General features: G+C 37.6%; 1 protein-coding gene across 1 annotated transcript in view; it reads right to left on the reverse strand.

Moving 5' to 3' along the window:
* Nucleotides 1-24335, reverse strand: part of ACSL6 (acyl-CoA synthetase long chain family member 6) — a 227912-nt gene that overhangs the window by 202742 nt on the left and 835 nt on the right. The window lies entirely within an intron of this gene.

Here is a 24335-nt window from a genome sequence, read left to right on the forward strand (position 1 = left end):
GTGCTGCTGGATTTGGTTTGCCATTATTTTATTGAGGGTTTTTGCATCAATGTTCATTAGGGGTACTGGCCTGAAATTTTCATTTTTTGTTGTGTCTCTGATAGGTTTTGGTATCGGGATGATGCTGGCCTCATAAAATGAGTTGGGGAGGATTCCCTCTTTTTCTCATTTGGAATAGTTTCAGAAGGAATGGTACCAGCTCCTCTCTGTACCTCTGGTAGAATTCAGCTGCAAATCTGTCCGGTCCTGGGCTTTTTTTGGTTCGCTGCCTCAATTTCAGAACTTGTTATTGGTCTATTCAGAGATTCAACTTCTTCCTGGTTTAGTCTTGGGAGGGTGTATGTGTCCAGGAATTTAGCCATTTCTTCTGAATTTTCTAGTTTATTTGCATAGAGGTGTTCATAGTATTCTCTGATAGTAGTTTGTATTTCTGTGGGATCAGTGGGGATATCCCCTTTATCATTTTTTATTGTGTCTATTTGATTCTTCTCTTTTTTCTTCTTTATCAGTCTGGCTAGCGGTCTATCTATTTTATTAATCTTTTCAAAAAACCAGCTCCTGGATTCACTGATTTTGATTTTTTGAAGGGTTTCTTTTGTGCCTCTATCTCCTTCAATTCTGCTCTGATTTAGTTATTTCTTGTCTTCTGCTAGCTTTTGAATTTGTTTGCTCTTGCTTCTCTAGTTCTTTTCACTGTGATGTTAGGGTGTCAATTTTAGATCTTTCCTACTTTATCCTGTGGGCATTTAGTGCTATAAATTTTCCTCTAAACACTACTTTAGCTGTGTCCCACAGATTCTGGCACATTGTGTCTTTGTTCTCATTGGTTTCAAATAATTTATTTCTTCCTTAATTTCATTATTTACCTATTAGTCATTCAGTAGCAGGTTGTTCAGTTTCCATGTAGTTGTGCAGTTTTCAGCGAGTTTCTTAATCCTGAGTCCTAATTTGATTGTACTGTGGTCTGAGAAACTGTTTGTTATTATTTCTGTTCTTTTGCATTTGCTGAGGAGTGTTTTGCTTCCAATTATGTGGTCAATTTTAGAGTAAGTGTGACATGCTGCTGAGAAGAATGTATAGTCTGTGGATTTGGGGTGGAGAGTTCCATAGATGTCTATTAGGTACACTTTGTCCAGAGCTGAGTTCAAGTCCCGAATATCCTTGTTAATTTTCTGTCTCGTTGACCTGTCTAATATTGACAGTGGGGTGTTACAGTCTCCCACTATCACTATTTGGGAGTCTAAGTCTCTTTGTAGGTCACTGAGAACTTGCTTTATGAATCTAGGTGCCCTGTATTGGGTGTATAAACATTTAGGATAGTTAGCTCTTCTTGTTGCATTGATCCCTTTACTGTTATGTAATGCCCCTCTTTGTCTTTTTTGATCTTTGTTGGCTTAAAGTTTTCTTGTTTTATTGGAGACTAGGCTGCAACCCCTGCTTCTTTTTGCTTTCCATTTGCTTGATAAATATTCTTCCATCCCTTTATTTTGAGCCTATGTGTGCCTTTGCACATGAGATGGGTCTCCTGAATACAGCACACAGATGGGTCTTGACTCTTTATCCAATTTACCAGTGTGTGTCTTTTAACTGGGGCATTTAGCCCATTTACATTTAAGGTTAATAATGTTATGTGTGAATTTGATCCTGTCATTATGCTGCTAGCTGGTTATTTTGCTCATTAGTTGATGCAGTTTCTTCATAGTGTTGATGGTCTTTACAATTTGGTATGCTTTTGCAGTGGCTAGTACCAGTTTTTCCTTTCCATATTTAGTGCTTCCTTCAGGAGCTCTTGTAAGGCAGGCTGGTGGTGACAAAATCTCTCAACATTTGCTTGTCTGGGAAGGATTTTACTTCTCCTTCACTTATAAAGCTTAGTTTGGCTGGATATAAAATTCTGGCTTGAAAATTATTTTAAGAATGATGAATATTGGCCCCACTCTCTTCTGGCTTATAGGGTTTCTGCAGAGAGATTCTCTGTTAGTCTGATGGGCTTCCCTTTGTGGATAACCCGACCTTTCTCTCTGGCTACCTTAACATTTTTTACTTCATTTCAACCTTGATGAATCTGATGATTATGTGTATAGGGGTTGCTCTTCTCAAGGAGTATCTTTGTGGTCTTCTCTGTATTTCCTGAATTTGAATGTTGGCCTCTTGCTAGGTTGGGGAAATTTTCCTGGATAATATCCTGAAGAGTGTTTTCCAACTTGGTTCCATTCTCCCCGTCACTCTCAGATACATCAATCAAACGTAAGTTTGGTCTTTTCACATAGTCCCATGTTTCCTGGAGGCTTTGTTCATTTCTTTTCATTCTTTTTTCTCTAATCTTGACTTCACACTTTATTTCATTACGTTTATTTTCAATCTCTGATATCCTTTCTTCTGCTTGATCAATTCAGCTATTGATACTGTGTATGCTTCATGAAGTTCCTGTACTGTGTTTTTCAGCTCCATCAGGTCATTTATGTTTTTTTCTGAACTGGTTATTCTAGTTAGCAATTCCTCTAACCTTTTTTCAAGTTTCTTAGCTTCCTTGCATTGGGTTAGAACATGCTCCTTTAGCTCAGAGGAGTTTGTTATTACCCACCTTCTGAAGCCTACTTCTGTCAATTTGTCAAACTCATTCTCCATCCAGTTTTGTTCCCTTGCTGGTGAGGAGTTGTGATCCTTTGGAGGAGAAAAGGCATTCTGGTTTTTGGAATTTTCGGCCTTTTTGTGCTGGTTTTTCCTCATCTTCGTGGATTTATCTACGTTTGGTCTTTGATGTTGGTGACCTTTGGATGGGGTTTCTGTGTGGACATCCTTTTTGTTGATGTTGATGCTATTTCTTTCTGTTTGTTAGTTTTCCTTCTAACAGTCAGGCTCCTCTGCTGCAGGTCTGTTGTAGTTTGCTGGAAGTCCACTCCAGACCCTGTTTGCCTGGGTATCACCAGCAGAGGCTGCAGAGATTGCTGCCTGTTCCTTCCTCTGGAAGTTTCGTCCCAGAGGGGCACCCGCCAGATGCCAGCCGGAGCTCTCCTGTATGAGGTGTCTGTCGACCCCTGCTGGGAGATGTCCCCAGTCAGGAGGCACGGGGTTTGGGGACCCACTTGAGGATACAGTCTGTCCCTTAACAGAGCTCTAGGGATGTGCTGGAAGATCCGCCGCTCTCTTCAGAACCAGGAGGCAGCAATGTTTAAGTCTGTTGAAGCTGCGCCCACAGCCACCCCTTCCCCCAGGTGCTCTGTCCCAGGGAGATGGGAGTTTTATCTATAAGTCCCTGACTGGGGTTGCTGCCTTTCTTTCAGAGATGCCCTGCCCAGAGAGGAGGAATCTAGAGAAGCAGTCTGTCTACAGAGGCTTTGTGGAGCTGCAGTGGGCTCCACCCAGTTTGAACTTCCAAGCAGCTTTGTTTACACTGTGAAGGGAAACCTGCCTGCTCAAGCCTCAGTAAGGCGATGCCCCACCCCCTGACCAAGCTTGAGCATCCCTGGTTGACTTCAGACTGCTGTGCTGGCAGCAAGAATTTCAAGCCAGTGGATCTTAGTTTGCTGGGCTCTGTGGGCTGGGATCCACTGAGCTAGACCACTTGGCTCCCTGGCTTCAGCCCCCTTTCCAGGGTAGTGAACAGTTCTGCCTCGCTGGTGTTCCAGGTGCCAGTGAGGTATGAAAAACACTCCTGCAGTTATCTCAGTGTCTGCCCAAATGGCCACTCAGTTTTGTGCTTGAAACCCAGGGTCCTGGTTTGTAGGCACCCGAGGGAATCTCCTGGTCTTTGGGTTGCAAAGACCATGGGAAAAGCATAGTATCTGGCCGGAATGCACCGTTCCTTATGGCACAGTCCCTTGGCTAGGGGAGGGAGTTCACCGACCCCTTGCACTTCCTGGGTAAGGTGACGCCCCACTCTGCTTCAGCTCACTCTCCATGGGCTGAGAAGAGCCGGACACTTGGGTTGGAAATGCAGAAATCACCCGCCTTCTGCACTGATCTCGCTGGGAGCTGCAGACTGGAGCTGCTCCTATTTGGCCATCTTGCCAGCCCATGGCAATTAAGATTTATCTTCATACAGAACCCAAGTATATCTGTCTGGATATTCTACATATGTCCTCTAGGGCTAATCCTCAGGGCCATAGAGAACAAAATATAATCAACTGCTTTAATTCATTAGTTCATCCTTTCTTCCTTCAATAACTTCAATTACTCATTCAATACAAATCAAATTAAGTACTCAGCACCACAGTTGGGCTTGAAAATGGAAAAATGATTTAAAAATCAGTCTTTGCTTACTGAGGGAAACAGTTTAATAAAAGCAATATAGATGTAAATTGACAATTTAAATTAAACATAATAAACTTCTGTAGTGGAGGGAATCACAGGCTACTACGGAACAAATGAAAGATACACCTATTGGGAGGTTGGGGAGAGGTGAAGGACGTCAGAGCAGATTTCTCAGAAGAGAGAATGCCCCAGTTGTGAGCCTTGTTGCTTTATGATCCAATGAAGTTTTTTTCTTTTTCATTCTATATGTCTCTATTCTACATGCTGTTTCTCATATCATGTTCACATAACCCTTTAACATTCAGGCTACTTTCTTCTGAATGAAATTATAATATGCAGTTATTAATATATATCTGGAGGGCTGGTCCAACTGAGAAAGAGCCACCACTTTCTCATTCTAAATGCCAGACCACTATTAATTCTGTCTAGGATTACACTAGGTTGTAAATCTATTTTATTGCCTCAGATTTCAGCATACTTCCTGTTTGTCACTGTATATGTCACTGGAGTTCATTAACAATTCAAAGGGTAGAAGAGACCCAAGAAAGTCAATAAGGCAGGGTTCAAGAGATTAAATGGAAGAAAAACCCAATTTTGCAATTAAAAAAATAAAGCGATTTCAACACTTGAACCTTAAAATACAATACAGAATTTTCACTTACCTTAACAAAGCTTAGCTCATTAATTCCAGGCTTTCTTCCTTTGAAATTTAGTCATTTAAAACTGTAAATATCACTCCAAGACAATCTAAATGCATCCCTCAAGATCTGATATATATTTTTATTATATTCATTCCATTCTAATATTTTCTAATTTCTATAGTGACATCATAACTTTTTCATTAGCTATTTAACTGTATATTTAAATTTTTAAAACACGAGCTTTTAAAAGTCACTTTTGTTACTTTCTAACTTCAAGGAATGATTATCAGAGAACACTATATGTTCAGTTCCTTATTTTGGGACGCTGAGGCTTGTTTTATAACCTAGTATGTGGGGAATTTTTTTAAAATATTCCGTAAGCACTTGAAATGAACATGCAGGGTTCTCTATGTGTTCATTGTATCACGCTTGTGAAATGTGTTATTCAAATTATCAGTAGCCTTACTGTGCTTTGCTTTATTTTATGATTTGCTCTATTTATTGAATAGGTACATTAAAATATCCCACAATAATTACAGCTTTATCAATTCTTCCCTGTAATTCTGTATTTGTTTTAATATTTATATGCTATCTTACAATGCCCAAGCGAGTTTAGAATCCTTAACATCATTATTTGCCTTAAAGATAATTTTGTCTGATACTAATATTGGCATATCAGCATACTTTTTTCCAATTGTTTAGTGTATATATAATTCCTTTACACTCAACCTTTCTGTATTCTTGAGTTTCATGTGTCTTTTGTAAATATAATATAGCTAAAATTTTTATTGAATCTGAGAACATTAAATTGCAACTTCCCAGCACCCCTAGTCTTGCTTACCCTACTCTATTTTATTCATAGCACTTAATATATTTTAACATACAAAAAACATACATAACCAGTGTATTTTATTGGTCTTTTTCCCTTAACTAGAACATTAGTTCCATGAGGGTGGAAATTCTTGTCTGTTTTGCTTGCTGATGCCCCCTATATTTACAACAGAGCCTGGCATATAATATACACTCAGTATTTGTTGAACATTAAGTGAATATATCTCTTTTAATTGCTAAGTTCAATGCATTTGTATTTCTCATAATTACTATTATATTTAGATTTCTACAATCCTATTTTGAAAGCATAGTTTAGTAGACCATCTAAGAAACAAAAAGATAAATTTCTAAAGTACAGCTTTTCTTTGCTAGCCAACCAGTTGTTTCTTCTTCAGGAAATTCAAGAATTGATGGACTCCTTCATCATACATTCTTTGGTTAACATACTGGCCTTGATGAAGAGTGAGTATGTTCTTCTATCCATCACAATTTGGAATCTTTTGTCTTAAATGTAAAATTGAGTGAACTTACTTTTCTTAACAGCTTTACTGATAATTCACATACCATAACATTCATTTAAAGTAAAGAGTAGTTTTAAATTACACAGCCATCACCTCTAATTCCAGAGCATTGTTGTCATATCAAAGAGAAAGCCTGTATCCATCAGCAATCACGCCCTGATCCTACTTTTCCATCCCTTGGCAACCACTAGCCTAATATATATTACTGTGGATTTGGCTATTCTAGATATTACACATAAATGGAATTAAACAATATGTGACCTTTTGTGTCTGGTTTCTTTCACTTAGTATAATTTTTCTAGGTTTCATCCATATTACAGCATGTATCAGTACTTCATTCCTTTTTATTTTGCTAAATAATATTCCATAGTATGGATATATTATACTTTGTTTATTTATTGGTCAGTTGATGAGCATTTGGGTTGTTTCTACTCTCTGGTTAATTCTGAATAATTCTGCTATGAACATTCATGTACAAGTTTTTGTGCGGATATATATTTTCATTTCTCTCAGGGATGTACCCAGGAATGAAATTGTTGGATCATACGGTAACTGTATGTTTAACTGTATGAGGAGCTGCCAATCTGCTTTCAAAGGTGGCTGCACCATTTTACAACCCCACAATGAATGAGGTTTCCAATCTCTCCACATCCTCGCCAACACTAGTAATTTTCTGTCTTTTTTTTATTTTAGCCATCCTAGTGGATAGGAAGTGGTATCTCACTGTGGTTTTGATTTGCATTTCCCTAATGATTACTGACACTAAGTATCTTTTCATGTGTTTATTGGCCATTTGTACATCTTTTTTGAGGAAATTTCTATTCAAATTCTTTGTCCACTATTAAATTGGGTTGTTGGCCGGGCACAGTGGCTCACTCCTGTAATCCCAGCACTTTGGGAGGCCAAGGCAGGCAAATCACCTGAGGTCAGAAGTGCGAGACCAGCCTGGCCAATATGGTGAAACCCTATCTCTACTAAAAATATGAAAATTAGCCAGGCGTGGTGGCAGGCACCTGTAATACCAGCTACTTGGGAGGCTGAGGCAGGAGAATCGCTTAAACCTGGGAGGCAGAGATTACAGTGAGCTGAGAACGCGCCATTGCACTCTAGCCTTGGAGACAAGAGCAAGACTTCGTCTCAAAATAAATAAATAAATAAATAAATAAATAAATAAATAAATAAGGTTGTCTTTTTATTGTTGAGTTGTAACAGTTCTCTATGTATTCTTGATACAAGATCAGATTTGTGATTTGCAAATATCTGCTGCCCCCCACCCCCGCCACCACCTACCTATTCTGGAGTCTGTCTGCACTTTCACAATAGTATCCTGTAAAACATAAGAATTTTACAATTTCGATGAAGTCCAATATATATCTGAAACCAATATATCAAATTTTTCTTTGATTCTGTATGCCTTTGATGTCATTATATGAGAGAACCATTACCTACCCAAGCTCAGGAAGATTTAGTCCAATATTTTCTTCTAATAGTTCAGTAATTTGAGTCCTCTATATTTCTTTATTGGTTAATTTAGCCAAAGGTTTGTACATTTTGTTTGGTTTTTTTTTAAATCAACTTTTAGTTTTACGGATTTTTTTACTGTGTTTCTATTCTCTACTTAATTTATTTCTGTGCTAGTCTTTATTTCCTTCTCTCTGCTTGCTTTGGCTCAAGTTAGCTCTTCTCTTATTTCCTAGGGTAAAAGATTGTGTTTTAATTTAATATTTTTCTCCTTTTTATTTCATTTTATTTTTTATTATACTTTAAGTTCTAGGGTACATGTGCATAATGTACAGGTTTGTTACATATGTATACAGGTACCATGTTGGTGTTCTGCACCCATTAACTCGTCATTTACATTAGGTATATCTCCTAATGCTATCCCTCCCCACTACTACCACCCCACGACAGGCCCCGGTGTGTGATGTTCCCGTTCCTGTGTCCAAGTGTTCTCATTGTTCAATTCCCACCTATGAGTGAGAATATGCAGTGTTTGGTTTTTTGTCCCTGTGATAGTTTGCTAAGAATGATGGTTTCCAGCTTCATCCATACCCCTACAAAGGACATGAATTAATCCTTTTTTATGGCTGCATAGTATTCCATGGTGTATATGTGCCACATTTTCTTAATCTAGCCAAACTAAACTTCATAAGTGAAGGAGAAATAAAATCCTTTACAGACAAGCAAAGGCTGAGAGATTTTGTCACCACCAGGCCTGCCTTACAAGAGCTCCTGGAGGAAGCACTAAACATGGAAAGGAAAAACTGGTACCAGCCACTGCAAAAACATACTAAATTGTAAAGACCATCGATGCTAGGAAGAAACTGCATCAACTAATGAGCAAAATAACCAGCTAATATCATAAGGACAGGATCAAATTCACATATAACAATATTAATCTTAAATGTAAATAGACTAAATGCTCCAATTATAAGACACAGACTGCTAAATTGGATAAAGAGTCAAGACCCATCAGTGTGCTGTATTCAGGAGACCCATCTCACATGCAGAGACACACACAGGCTCAAAATAAACGGATTGAGGAAGATCTACCAAGCAAATGGAAAACAGAAAAAGGCAGGGGTTGCAATCCTAGTCTCTGATAAAACAGACTTTAAACCAACAAAGATCAAAAAAGACAAAGAAGGCCATTACATAATGGTAAAGGGATCAATTCAACAGGAAGAGCTAACTATCCTAAATATATATGCACCCAATATGGGAGCACCCAGATTCATAAAGCAAGTCCTTAGACACCTGCAAAGAGACTTAGACTCCCCCACATTAATAATGGGAGACTTTAACACCCCACTGTCAACATCAGACAGATCAATGAGACAGAAAGTTAAAAAGGATATCCAGGAATTGAACTCATCTCTGCACCAAGCAGACCTAACAGACATCTACAGAACTCTCCACCCCAAATCAACACAATATACATTCTTCTCAGCACCACATCGCACTTATTCCAAAATTGACCACATAGTTGGAAGTAAAGCACTCCTCAGCAAATGTAAGAGAACAGAAATTATAACAAACTGTCTCTCAGACCACAGTGCAATCAAACTAGAACTCAGGATTAAGAAACTCACTCAAAGCTGCTCAACTACATGGAAACTGAACAACCTGATTCTGAATGACTACTGGGTACATAACAAAATGAAGGCAGAAATAAAGATATTCTTTGAAACCAATGAGAACAAAGATACAACATACCAGAATCTCTGGGACACATTTAAAGCAATGCGTAGAGGGAAATTTATAGCACTAAATGCCCACAAGAGAAAGCAGGAAAGATCTAAAATCACCACCCTAACATCACAATGGAAAGAACTAGAGAAGCAAGAGCAAACACATTCAAAAGTTAGCAGAAGGCAAGAAATAACTAAGATCAGAGCAGAACTGAAGGAGATAGAGACACAAAAAACCCTTCAAAAAATCAATGAATCCAGGAGCTGGTTTTTTGAAAAGATCAACAAAATTGATAGACCGCTAGCAAGACTAATAAAGAAGAAAACAGAGAAGAATCAAATAGACGTAATAAAAAATGTTAAAGGGGATATCACTACCAATCCCACAGAAACTACCATCAGAGAATACTGTAAACACCTCTATGCAAATAAACTAGAAAATCTAGAAGAAATGGATAAATTCCTGGACACATACACCCTCCCAAGACTAAACCAGGAAGAAGTTGAATCTCTGAATACACCAATAACAGGCTCTGAAATTGAGGCAATAATTAATAGCCTACCAACCAAAAACAGTCCAGGACCAGACGATTCACAGCCGAATTCTACCAGAGGTACAAGGAGGAGCTGGTACTATTGCTTCTGAAACTATTCCAATCAATAGAAAAAGAGGGAATCCTCCCTAACTCATTTTATGAGGCCAGAATCATCCTGATACCAAAGCCTAGCAGAGACACAACAAAAAAAGAGAATTTTAGACCAATATCCCTGATGAACATCGATGCAAAAATCCTCAATAAAATACTGGCAAACTGAATCCAGCAGCACATCAAAAAGCTTATCCACCGTGATCAAGTGGGCTTCATCCCTGGGATGCAAGGCTGGTTCAACATACGCAAATCAATAAATGTAATCCAGCATATAAACAGAACCAAAGACAAAAACCACATGATTTTCTCAATAGATGCAGAAAAGGCCTTTGACAAAATTCAACAGTCCTTCATGCTAAATACTCTCAATAAATTAGGTATTGATGGGATGTAACTCAAAATAGTAAGAGCTATTTATGACAAACCCACAGCCAATATCATACTGAATGGGCGAGAACTGGAAGCATTCCCTTTGAAAACTGGCACAAGACAGGGATGCCCTCTCTCACCACTCCTATTCAACATAATGTTGGAAGTTCTAGCCAGGGCAATCAGGCAGGAGAAAGAAATAAAGGGTATTCAATTAGGAAAAGAGGAAGTCAAATTGTCCCTGTTTGCAGATGACATGATTGCATATTTAGAAAACCCCATCGCCTCAGCCCAAAATCTCCTTAAGCTGATAAGCAACTTCAGCAAAGTCTCAGGATAGAAAATCAATGTGCAAAAATCACAAGCCTTCTTATACACCAATAACAGACAAACAGAGAGCCAAATCATGAGTGAACTCCCATTCACAAAGAGAATGCTTCAAAGAGAATAAAATATCTAGGAATCCAACTTACAAGGGATGTGAAGGACCTCTTCAAGAAGAACTACAAACCACTGCTTAACGAAATAAGAGAGGACACAAATAGAAGAACATTCCATACTCATGGATAGGAAGAATCAATATCGTGAAAATGGCCATACTTCCCAAGGTAATTTATAGATTTAATGCCATCCCCATCAAGCTACCAATGACTTTCTTCACAGAATTGGAAAAAACTACTTTAAAGTTCATATGGAATCTCCTTTTTAAATACAGGTGTTTACATCCATAAATTTTCCTCTAAGAGCTGCTTTAGCTACATCCTCTAAGTTTTGGTATATTGTATTTTCATTTACACTCATCTCAAAATACTTTCTCATCTCTCTTGTGATTCCTTATTTGACCTACTTGTTATGTAGGAGTATGTTAATAAATTTCCACTTATTAGTGAATCTCCCAAATTTTCTTTTTATTGGTTTCTAATTTATGCTGTTGTAGTAAAAACATACTTTAATAATTTCAATTCTTTTAAGTTTATTGAGACTTACTTTATGGCCTGACATGAGGTCTAGAGCCTGACTAAAGAATGTTCCAGGTTGGTTGCAGTAGCTCATGCCTATAATTCCATATCTGGGAAGCCAGGTTGGGAGGACTGCTTGAGGCCAAGAGTTCAAGACCAGTATGGGCAACATAGTGAGACCCTTTCTGTACAAAAACAAAAAAGTTAGCCAAGCATGGTGGTGCACACCTATAGTCCCAGATATTTGGGAGGCTGGAGCAGGAAGATTACTTGAGCCCAGGACTTTGAAGCTGTAGTGAGCTGTGATCATGCCACTGCACTCCAACCTAGACCACAGAACAATATCCTGTCTAAAAAAAAAAGTGGGGGGGGGGGGGAGAAAAGAATTTTAAATGTGTATTTGAGAAGAATGTGCATTACACTGTTGGGTACAGTGTTTTATAGATGTCTATTAGCCTAGTTGGTTTATAGTGCTGTTGAAGTCTTCTAGTTCCCCAGTGATCATCTACCTACATGTTGTATCCATTTTTCAAAGTGGGGTATTGACATCTCCAACTATTACTGTTGAATTGTCTGTTTCCCTTTAATTTTGCTGGGTTTTGCCTCATTTATTTTGAGGCTCTGCTCTTAGGTGCATATGTTCATAATTGTTATGTCTTTTCGATGGACTGATCCTTTTAATATACAATGTTCTTCTCGGTCTCTAGTAACAATTTTTGTCTCAAAGTCTATTTTGTCTAATACTAGCACAGCCTCTACAGTTCTTTTTTGGAGAACTGTTGTATTCTCTATCTTCTTCCACCTTTTCACTTTCAACCTATTTGTTTGTCTGAATATATATTTGTCTCATAGATAGCATATAGTTGGATTATGGTATTTTATTCATTCTGTTAATCTATGTCTTTTGACTGTAGTGCCCATTTCATTTCTTGGAATTACTGATGATATTTACATTTGCCATTTTGCTGTTTTCTGCACATGCCTTTATGTTCCTCTATCCCTTTATTACTGCCTTCTTTTGTGTTAGTTTTCTAGTATACCATTTTAATCCACTTGTTAGTTATTTTACCACAATTTTTTAGTTCTTTTATTAGTATTTGCCCTGGGGACTGCAATTAACATCTTAACTTAAAGCAATCTAGCTCAGGGTAATATTGACTTAATTTCAATAATATATAAAAACCCTGTTCCAGCACAGCTCCATTCCTTCTCCTCTCCTTTTATTATTATTGGCATTAAAAGTATATCCTTATACATTACAAAACATATAATTACAATTATTGCTTCATGTAGTTGTCTTTTGAATGAGATAGAAGAAAAAGGTTACAAAAAAATAACATTTATACTGACTTTTACATTTACCTATAGAGTTATCTGTACCAGTACTCTTTATTTCTCTGTGTGGATTCAAGTTACTATTTAGTGTCCTGTCATTTCAACCTAAAGAACTCCCTTTCATATTTCTTATAGGGTATGCCTGCTAGTGAAGAATTCTTTGTTTTTGTTTTCATGGGAATGTTTTATATTCACCTTAATTTTTGAAGACTAGGTTTGCTGAATATACAACTCATAGTTGACAGTCCTTTTCTTTCAGCACTTTGAATACATCATCCCTCTGCTTTCTGTGGTATCCACAGTTTCTAATGAAAATAAAGCTGTTAATTTTATTGAACATGCCTTGCTGCCTTCTCTTTCTATTTTCAATATTCTCTCCCTCTCTCTCTCTGTCTCTGAGAAAAGGTCTGGTTCTATTGCCCAGTCTGAAGTGCAGTGGCACAATCTTACTCACCACAACCTCTATTTCCTCTGCTCAAGCCATCCTCCCATCTCAGCCTCCTGAGTAGCTGGGACTAGAGGCATGCACCACCACGCCTGGCTAATTTTCATATCTTTTGTAGAGACAGGGTTTCTCCATGTTGCCCAGGCTGCTCTCAAACTTGTGAGTTCAAGTAATCTGCCTACCTCAACCTCCCAAAGTGCTGGTATGACAGGCATGAGCCACTGTGCCTGGCCAAGATTCTCTCTTGATCTCTGGCTTTCAACAGTTTGACTATGATATGTCTCTTTAGGCTTATCCTACTTGGAGTTCATTAGTTTCTTAGTGTGCAGATTAGTGTTTTTCATCAAATTTGTAGTTTCTTGTCACCATATCTTCAAATATTCTTTCTGCCCTTTTCTTTTTCTTCTCTTCTTTTGGGATTCTCCTTATGCATGTATTGATATACTTGACAGGTTCTCACAAATCTCTATGGCTCTGTTCATTTTTCTGCATTATTTTTTCTTTCTGTTCCTCAGACTGGATGATCTTAAGTTCACTGATTCTTTATTTTGCAAGTTCAAAAAGGATGAAGAGTCCCTTTAGTGAATTTTACATTTCAGTTATTGTATTTGTCAACCAGAATATCCATCTGGTTTGTAAAATAATTTATATCTTTTAATTGATATTCTCTATTTAGTAAGACATCATTCTCAAACTTTAATTCTTTAGACATAGTTGTCTTTAGTTCTTTGAAAATATTTATAACAGTTGGCTTAATGTCTTTACTTAGTAAGTTCGGTATCTAGGTATCTAGTCTGATTTTTTCTTGCATGCCCTTGTCCCTTCTATAGTCTACTCTTTGCAAAATAATCTTCTATGATCTCACTTATAGTAAAACCTCAAAGTCCTTCCCCTGACTTTCAAGGTTCTGCATGCTCTGACATCTGGCTGCTTCATCTACTAAAGCTCCTTAACCTTGTTCATTCACTCCAGCCACAGTAGCCTGACCTTTACTTTTCCTCAAAAACACCAACTACTCTCCATTCCCAGATTGTTGTAATTGTTATTCTCTCCATTCCCAGATTGTTGTAATTGTTATTCCCTTTGTGTGAAATATTATTTTCTTTTACTGTATACAGGATTCTACTCAAATGACTCTACTAAGAGTTTCCTGGTCTCTCTATTTAAGATAGTAGATTCTATCAATCTCTACGCTGTTAGGCTACTTTATTTTTCTTCATAGAAGAAGCTAATCCAGATAATTGTACTTCCTGTCTTTTGTAAAAATCAAAGTAAAATCCTGTTAAGTTTTTAATGGTAACAAGAGAAGAGTATATATTCCAGAGTAATTTCTGAAAACAAAAGAAAAGGTCAGAAGAGGGAGAAAAAAAGAAAAAGCATAATAAAGAGAACTGACTACCACACCCGCAGGTTCTATGGTACACAAAAAAGAGTACCAGGACTTGTCATCTCCACAGTTTCATGAACCCCAAAGTGGCATAGAGGCAGAAAACTACCATCCTTTAAGGAAACTCTGTGGATATGAACAAATATCCACATACTATCCCAATGACCATGACAAACTCAAAGTTAGAAGTTTTCCTTCTATTTTCTAGCAACCTTGTTAGCTTGTTTGGTGGGAACTTCTGAGGTGACAGAGCCCTAATAGTGACTGACAATACATTTCTCACCAGCTCAGCAGGGAAGAGTCTCTAAGTTAAATTTAATTTGAATTAGGAAAAAATTTACAATATGCTATTTCTTTTTTGTTTGTTCGTTTGTTTTGAGATGGAGTCTCGCTCTGTTGCCCAGGCTGGAGTGCAGTGGCATAATCTCAGCTCACTGCAGCCCCCACCTCCCGGATTCAAGTGATTCTCCTGCTTCAGCTTCCGGAGTAGCTGGGATTACAGGCACCCGCCACCATGCCCAGATAATTTTTGTATTTTTAGTAGAGACAGGGTTTCACTATGCTGGCCAGGCTGGTCTCGAAATCCCGACCTTAGGCGATCCAGCCGCCTCAGCCTCCCAAAGTGCTGGGATTACAGGCGTGAGCCACTGTGCCCAGCCTACAATATGCTATTTCTTGTTTACCAAGGTTTAGATTCAGATTTAGCGCACACAAATTGGATCAAGTTTCTTCTACTCTTCAAAAATTTCAATGATTTCACACTACTTTTTTGAATAAAATACAAACTCTTCACCATAGACTTCAAGATTCTGCAGTGTCACCCTTGTTTAGCATCTTATCCTTCATCTGCCACCACATTCCCTTTGCTCACTATGAACCAGCTTTCTCTTTCAGTTCTTCAAAAATGTCAAGCTCTCTTATCACTCAGGGTCTGTTCTCTTGACTTATAATGCTCTTTCCTTTCCTTTCCCTTCTTCACATTTTGATTCCTTCTAATCTTTAGTATCAGTTTTCTGTCACCTCTACAAAGAGGTCATCCCTGAACATTCTATCTGAAACCCTTCTTCTCTGAGATTCTCTATCACTAAATCACCTTGATTTTTCTTTGCAAACTCAGAGCTTTTTGGATTGAATAAATAAAACAAGATCCAAATACATGCTACATACAAAGACACACTTTAGATTCAAATAATCTAAAAAGGTTTTTAAGGTTAAAAAAAAAAAAAAAGGTAAGCCAAGGTGCAGTGGTTCACACCTGTAATCCCAGCACTTCGGGAGGCTAAGGTGGGCGGATCACTTGAGGCCAGGAGTTTCAGACCAGCCCGGCCAACATGGTGAGACCCCATATCTACTAAAAATACAAAAATTATCTGGGCGTGGTGGTGTGTGCCTGTAATCCCAGCTACTCAGGAGGCTGAGGCAGGAGAACCGCTTGAACCCAGGAGGCGGAGGTTGCAGTGAGCTGAGATCAAGCCACTGCACTCCAGCCTGGCAACAGAGCGAGACCCTGTCTAAAAAAACAAAAAAAAAAGAGGTAAAAGATGTGCCATGCAAGCAACAACTAAAGAGAGATGGGGTGGCTATACTAATATCTGACAAAATATACTTGAAGATAAAAAATACTCCTAGAGACAAAAGGAGGCATTTTATAATGTAACAAGAGTCCATATATCAAAACGATGTAATAATTATAGATGTATATTCACTTAATGAAAGCCCCCAAAGACAGAAAACAACAATTGACAGTGCTAAAAGAAGAAATAGATAACTCAATAATAGCTAGATACTTGAATACATCACTCTTATTAATTGGTAAAACAACCACACACAAAATCAGGAAGGATATAGAAAATCTGAACAATGCTATCAACCAATTTCACTGACACCTATAGAATTCTCCATCAAAAAACAGCAGAATACACATTCCTTTCAAGTTCACACAGAACATTCTCCAGGAAAGACCATATGCTAGGTCACACACCAAGTCTTGATAAATTTTAAAAGATTTAATTCATACAAAATATGCTATCCAACCACATGGAATTAAATGAAACATCAAAAATAGCAAGAACTCTTGAATATCTTCAAGTATTTGGAAATTGAACAACATTTTTCTAAATAACTCATAGGTCAAAGAAGAATTCACAATGAAAACTAAAATATATTTTGAGCTAAATAAAACAAAACTATAATATATTAAAATGTATGGGATGCAGTTTAAAGTGGTACTTAGAAGGAAATGTATAGCTTTAAATGCCTATATTTTTAAAATTCTCCAATCAATAACCCAGGCTTTCACCTCAAGAAACTGAAAAAGGAGGGGCAAGTTAAAATGATTAAAGCGATCAAAATAAATGAAATAATAAGGATAAGAGCAGAAATCAACAAAATAGACAATGGAAAAACAATAGAGAAAACCGAAGAAACCTAAAGGCTGATTATTTGAAAAGATCAACAAAATTGACAAACCTTTAGATTGACCAAGAAAAAAATAGAGAAGATAAAAATTACCTAATAAAGGGATGAAAGAGAGAACAGACTACTGATCCTATAGAAATCATAAGGAAATGCTGTAAACATCTTTATGCCAACAAAGTAGGCAACTAATATGAAGTGGAAAGTTCCTAGAAAGGTACAAATTACCAAAATGAACTAAAAAACACATAGAACAATCTAAGTAGACCTATTAAAAAGTAAAGAAATTGAATTAGAAATGTAAAATCTTCCCATAAAGAGAATTCTAGGCCCAGATAACTTCACTGGTGAATTTTATCAAATATTTAACCAAAAAATAATGCTAATCCTTCACAAAGTCTTCAGAAAATAGAGGAGGAGAGAATAGATTCCAACTAAATCTGTAAGATGCTTATTACCCTAATCCCAAAGCTAAAGACATCATACAAAAAGAAAACAACAAAACCCTCATGAACATAATCATAAGAATCCTTAATTATTAGCAAATTAAATCAAGGAATATGTAAAAAGAATGTGTATACCATGACCAAGTGGGATTTCTGCAAGAATACGAGGTTGGTTTAACATTCATTTAATATGAGACTATATAGAATAAAGGATACATGATTATTTCCACAGATGCAGGAAAGGCATTTGACAAAATTCAACACCTATTTATGATTTTTTTTTTAAAATCTAGGCTGGGCATGATGGTTCAGACCTGTAATCTCAGCACTTTGGGAGGCCAAGGCGGGTGGATCACCTGAGTTCAGGAATTTGAGACCAGCCTGGCCAACATAGTAAAACCCCACCTCTACTAAAAATACAAAAATTAGCTGGGTGTGGTGGCACACACCTGTAATCCCAGCTACTCAGGAGACTAAGGCAGGAGAATCACTTGAGCCCGGGAGGAGGAGGTTGCAGAGAGCAGAGATTGTGCCACTGCACTCCAGCCTGGGTGACAGTGCGACTCTGTCTCCAAAAACAAACAAACAAAAAACAAAACAAAACAAAACAAAAAACCCTCTCAACAGACTAGGAATAGAAGAGAACATCCTTAATGTGATAAAGACAGATATGAAAAATCTCACAGCCTACATCATACTTAATGGAGAAAGATGGGTTGCTTTGCTCCTAATCCTAAGAGCAAGAACAAGGTAAATCCTATCAAAATTTTAGCTGGGCTTGTTGCAGAAATTGACAAGCTGATCTTAAATTCACATGGAAATAAAAGGGATCCAGAATAGTCAGAACAATTTTGAAAAAGAATGAAGTTGAAGGACTTACATTACCTAAAGGACCAAGGAAGTCTTCTCTCAAGGACATCTATGCTTAGCCCACGGAAATAAATAGACAGGCTCTTGACCACTCTGCTCACCCTCTCCCAAGAAACACTTCAGGAAGAAAGCCTGACCAGAGGTAAGCTGCTCTCTCTTTGAGGTGATGTTATAATTTCATCCAGAACTCTATAGCCCTTATAACTCTCTCCCTTGAGCTGGCCAATTAGGAAAACTAAATCATCTGCTTAGTCCTTTTGTTTACAAATTCTCTCAATTGTTCTATCTGAACAATAGCTGTAACAATAACATGGAATTGATATATTATCCCATTGTTATAGCAAAGTAAATTAATGCACAGTGTCATTAAGTTAACTTGCTCTAGGTCATCCAGTATGTGGTGGATTCAGTATCTAATTGTGGAACCAGGATAGGAAGAGTTTTTTTTAAATGTATAATCATCTTCTAAGTTAGTATCAGCTAGCATTGATATAGCATTATACAAAGTCTATAAGGTAGACATGGCAAGAATTTTCCCACTGTTTGAAGAAACCAATGTTCTAAATATTTAAGTGATGTGTCCAAATTTAGACATTTGTTATCTCACTGGTGGCAACATCCAAAATTGGAATACAATGTGAGAGAACAGAGAAGGTTTAATTCGTTTTTTCACAAAGACCATGATTTAGAGAAATATTTTTGGGTTTTTTTTCCAGATTATATTTAAGTGATTATATACCTTGGAACTGAGGAGCTACATCCATTAAACTGACAGTAGTTTCTCACTGTTACTTTGCTGTTACTGAAAAATCTTAGGAAGAAAGGTTGATATTTCTCAAAACAAATCAAAAATCACCATTAAGAGAGAGAGAAAAGGCAAGCAACCACTAAAGTTGGAGAATATCTTTGCAACATATACAACCAATAAAAGGCTCATATCCAGAATATATAAAGTCTTTCTACAAATTAATAAAACAACTCAATAGAAAAATGGTCTAGAGACTCAAAAAGAACTCACAAAATATTCAAAAGGTTGATAAATATATGAAAGTGTTCTATATCATTCATAATCAAAGAAGTGTGAAATAAAACTATGAGATACAACCACATGCCACCAGGAAGTTTGAACTTTAAAAGTCTGACAAATACAAAGATATTGCTTAGGATGCAGTTTAGAAGGGAACTCTCACACATTGTTATTAAGAAAAAAATGCGGCCAGGCAACATGGCTCACATCTGTAATCTCAACACTTTGGGAGGCCGAGGCGGGCAGATCACTTGAGGTCAGGAGTTCAAGGCCAGCCTGGAACATAGTGAAACCCCATCTCTACCAAAGGTACAAAAGTTAGCTGGGCATGATAGCACATGCCTGTAATCCCATGTACTCAGGAGGCTGAGGTAGGAGAATCGCTTGAACCCAGGAGGTGAAAGTTGCAGTGAGCCGAGATCACACCATTGCTCTCTGGCCTAGGTGACAGAGCAAGGCTTCATCTCAAAAATAATAATAAGAAGAAGAATGCAACTATTTTGAGAAAGTGGCATAATCTAGTAAATTCCAGTGGACCAATAATTCCATTCCCATGTACAACCTGCATAAAAATATATATTCAGGAAATAAGTACAGAATATTTATTACAGAATTATTCATTATATCCCCAAACTGGAAGAAACTAAAATGCCCACAAAAGTCAAACGGATAAACAACTTATGGTATGGTCATCCAATGGAATACCATAAAGCACTTAAAAGGAATAACTATAGATATACAGAAATAATATGGATATATCTTAAAAATATAGCATTGAGTAAAATGAACTAGATAAAAAAAATATGTATTATATGAGTCCGTGCACATACACTTCAAAAAAAGGCAAAATTAAACTACACTGCTGTTATAAGTTAAATTTATGAATTTAATAAAATTGAACAGTATCACAACTTAAATATTTAGTTATATGTACTTAGTACATATTTTAGTTATATATAGTTAGATGGAAAAATCTTCAAGACATATTAACAGAACTATAGAACAGTATGTATGATTCTATTTATGTAGAAGAGAACATCTACTTGCGTGATACATACCTAAAGCACTGTCCAACAAATCTTACTGAGATAATTGAAATGTTTTATAATCTATGCTGTTTAACTCTGTAGCCATGTGTGGCTATTGAACACTTAAAAATGTAGTTAATAGCACTGAGAAACTGAAGTTTTTATTTAATTTTAATTAATTTCAATGTAAATAGCCTCATGTGGCTAGTGGTTACAGCATTGGACAGTGTAGTTATGGAAAAAGATGTATAACAGATTACCTCCAGAGCAGTTTTTCAACCTGATCACTACTGACATTTGGGACAGGAGAATTATTATTATTATTATTATTTTCCTTTGGATTACCAGTGCAAAACACAAAATGTAGGCATATTTATGTGGCTAGCTTTATGTATTTATTTTTAATCTATGTATTAATTTTTTAAAAACAGCCATAATAAACAGTTGGGTTGGATTCCAAATACATTTTTTTGTTGAATACTGCTCCAAATACATACCATACAAAGTAAAAATTTGAAAATATCTCTGAACCATAACAATAAACATAATAAGGTAATGATATAACATCTTAGAAGGTATTAAGAACAAAGGAAGGAAACAAGACTATGTAAAGGTAATGGGAACCATGGGTGATGGTGTTGTTAATATATATATATTATATATATATGTGCCACGTTGGTGTGCTGCACCCGTTAACTTGTCATTTACATTAGGTATATCTAGGGATAGGAGAATTCTTTGTTGTGCTGGAGCTATCTTGTGTGCACTGCAGATGTCTAGCAGCATCTCTGGTTTCTACTCTCTAGATTCCAGTAGTATCCCCTAAGTCAAGGCAATCAAAATTGGCTCCAGACCTTGTCAAATATCTCCTAGGGCAGAGGTCCCCAACGCCTGGGCCACAAATCAGTACTGGTGAGTGGCCTGTTAGCAATCAGGCTGCACGGCAGGAGGTGAGCAACAGGTGAGTAAGCATTACTGCCTGAGCTCTGCCTCCTGTCAGATCAGCAGTGACATTAACTTCTCATAGCAGAGCGAACTCCATTGTGAACTATGCGTGCACATGCAAGGGATGTAGGTTGCATGCTCCTTATGAGAATGTAATGCCTATGATCTAAGGTGGAACAGTTTCATTCTGAAACCATCTTCCACCACCCCCCGTCTGTGGAAAAACTGTCTTCCATGAAACTGGTCTCTGGTGCCAAAAAGTTTGGGGACCACTGCCCTAGGGCACAAAATCGCTTCAGCTGAGAACCACTGCTAAAGAGATAGGAGAGTGATGGGAGGGAGGGGGCACTGTAACATTTTATTCTATTTCTGTTTTGCCTAAATTTGCTTAGAGGTAACATGCACATACATTTTCTTTGTGTAATTAATAATTTTAAAAGTAAGCCTGTTTTCTCATGAGTAAAATGGGAACTATATACCTAAACTCTAAGGGTGCTCTAAATCTAAAGATTAAGAGCAAAATAGAAACAAGTTACCAACTTCCTGGAACAGTGGGGGAAAAATACCAACCAAAGCGAAAAAGGAAGTTCACATGAATAGTTATCAAGAACAGTGAAGAAAGAAGAGAGTGAAGAAAGCTGAGACTAGGAGAATGATCAGTCATTTTTGCCATTCGCAAAGATAAGTAAAACAGAAATAGGAACCATTTAAAGGAAGTATAATGAACTTGGTTCGGGATACATTAAAATGGAAGAACTTGTGGGCCATCTAAGTACAGCTGGAGCTGGAAGTTGGAAAGTGATAAAAGCTAGAATTGAAGACTCAAGAGTTAACAATATCAATATATTCATATCAAATATTTGGAATATCAAGTATTTGGAAGTCATGAGCCTTCAGAGAAAAAAAAATGGCTATAAAGAAACTGAGCCATAACTGAGGAATGGGAAAGGAGGGTCACGGGAGACTACACTATTGAGAAGTTGTAGGCAGAGATAGAAGAAAAACCAGAATACAGTTGGATCATGGCAGCCAAGAGAAGGGTTTAACGAAAGTGGATAATGTCTCCTTAGATCTCACCTTTATTAAAACATAAATATTAACATATCAATACAAGAAGAAAAGAGATGAAATAGATTTCATTCAAGAGAGAGTGGGGGTCAATCTCAAAACAGCACTCATGGACGATCAAGGCAATAACTCTGGAACTGAGAAGTCACTGGCCCAACAAATAAACAAAGAAGGAAAGTTCTGCTGGAAAGGAACTCCTGGCACTTCATGCACTTCTACGACCACCTGATCACTCAGGGCTCCTATGAAGGCACCCGGCCTCAGAACCTTATCTGTATTCCCGTCCAGCTGGAGGGGAGCAGATTACATTCTTTTTTTTTTTTTTTCCAAAAGAGTCTCACTCTGTTGCCCAGGCTGGAGTGCAGTAATGCAATCTTGGCTCACTGCAACCTCCAACTCCTAGGTTCAAGAGACTCTCCTGCCTCAGCCTCCCAAGTCACTGGGATCAAGAAGTGTGCCACCACGCCCGACTAATTTTTTTGTATTTTTAGTAGAGACAGGATTTCACCATGTTGGTCAGGTTGGTCTCAAACTCCTGGCCTCAAGTGATCCACCCACCTCAGCCTCCCAAAGTACTAGGATTACAGGTGTGAGCTACCGTGCCCAGCCAGGTTACACTCTGAATAGCAAGAACTTCCTAAATGGTCTGAAGCAGGCCCTGGTCTCTGACCAGGCTATAAGGCTATTTGGACTGTGAAACATGCAATCCACAGTTAATCAGAAACTCTCTTTGAAACATTAACAAAAGACCATGAGATGCACAGAGGAAGAAAAGGAAAAAAACCCTGTATTTTCAGAGGAAGAAACAATCTGCAAACTGGGAAATGCAACCTCCCAAGAAAAGCAAAAGGACATACTCCAAAAGGGAATAGGAAGCTGGTATTTATGCTTTACAGGGATAGCCTTACATATTATATTTAGCACGTTGAAGGAATCTGTCAATATTCATGAGGGAAGTCAAGCATGTTGCAGTGGGTAAACATATATGTAACATACATTCCATGTTCACTTTGGGGTGGGGTTTTAGCATTAAAGTAAGGTGAATTTGGCTCTTTGCATCAAAAAGGTGAACTACCGGGCACACAGACAGTTTTGTGCAGTCTCTATAAGCTGGCCAAAACTGGCTGGCTTGAGGTCTATAGCTATTTATCAGGAAAGAATGTAAGGCCAATCCTCTGTCCCATCAGAATTGTGGCAGGACCATGGTGGGCAGCCAGTGGGGTCGGTCAGCTGGTGTCAGGTAGTAGTCTATCAGGGTCAACGGGAAATTTCCAGCTGCAGTTGTTTCTGTGATGTTTTTCAGGACCTGGTTTCTGCTTAATTACAGGAAAGAAAACCTGATGGCAGTTAGTAACACAGGGATACAGGACAAAGCCCTCACCTTGCTGTGGCCGTTAGATTCTGGTTTTGGTATGTCTCATTTTAGCCACAGGGAGTCTGCTGGGGTATATTTTAATTCTAGGGCTCCAGATTTTTCATTCTATGTTGTTACTTCTAAAGACAATGTTTCCATAAATCACCCTGATGTGATTAATTAGGGTTAATGTTTGATGAAGGCTGCAATACAATGCATTCCCACTGTAAGTTTCTAAATCTGATGTTTATATATGAAAACATACTTTTTCATTTTATCATTATCATTTCAGGAAGCTCTAACCAAAGACTCAAAATTCTTGAACTACAGAAGGTCTAGGGAGCTTTGAAACAGGCTAAAATTTGTGTGTACTTTTTAAAGGGAGAAAGACCCTGAAATTTCGTATGTGTCTCAAGAGGGTCTGTCACCCCAAAAGGTTAACAGTCATTGTAATTGTATTTTTCCTACATCAGGCCCTATTTGTGATCATTTGTTGAATAATTTGTGACACCTATTCTAGATATTGGTCCAGGTGGGTATGTCCACTAGAAAGCTGGATATACGGGTCTAAAATAGAACTCAAGAGAAAGATTTGAGTG

The sequence above is a fragment of the Papio anubis genome, chromosome 5 (genome assembly GCF_008728515.1).
Source record: "Papio anubis isolate 15944 chromosome 5, Panubis1.0, whole genome shotgun sequence".
Classification (NCBI taxonomy): domain Eukaryota; kingdom Metazoa; phylum Chordata; class Mammalia; order Primates; family Cercopithecidae; genus Papio; species Papio anubis.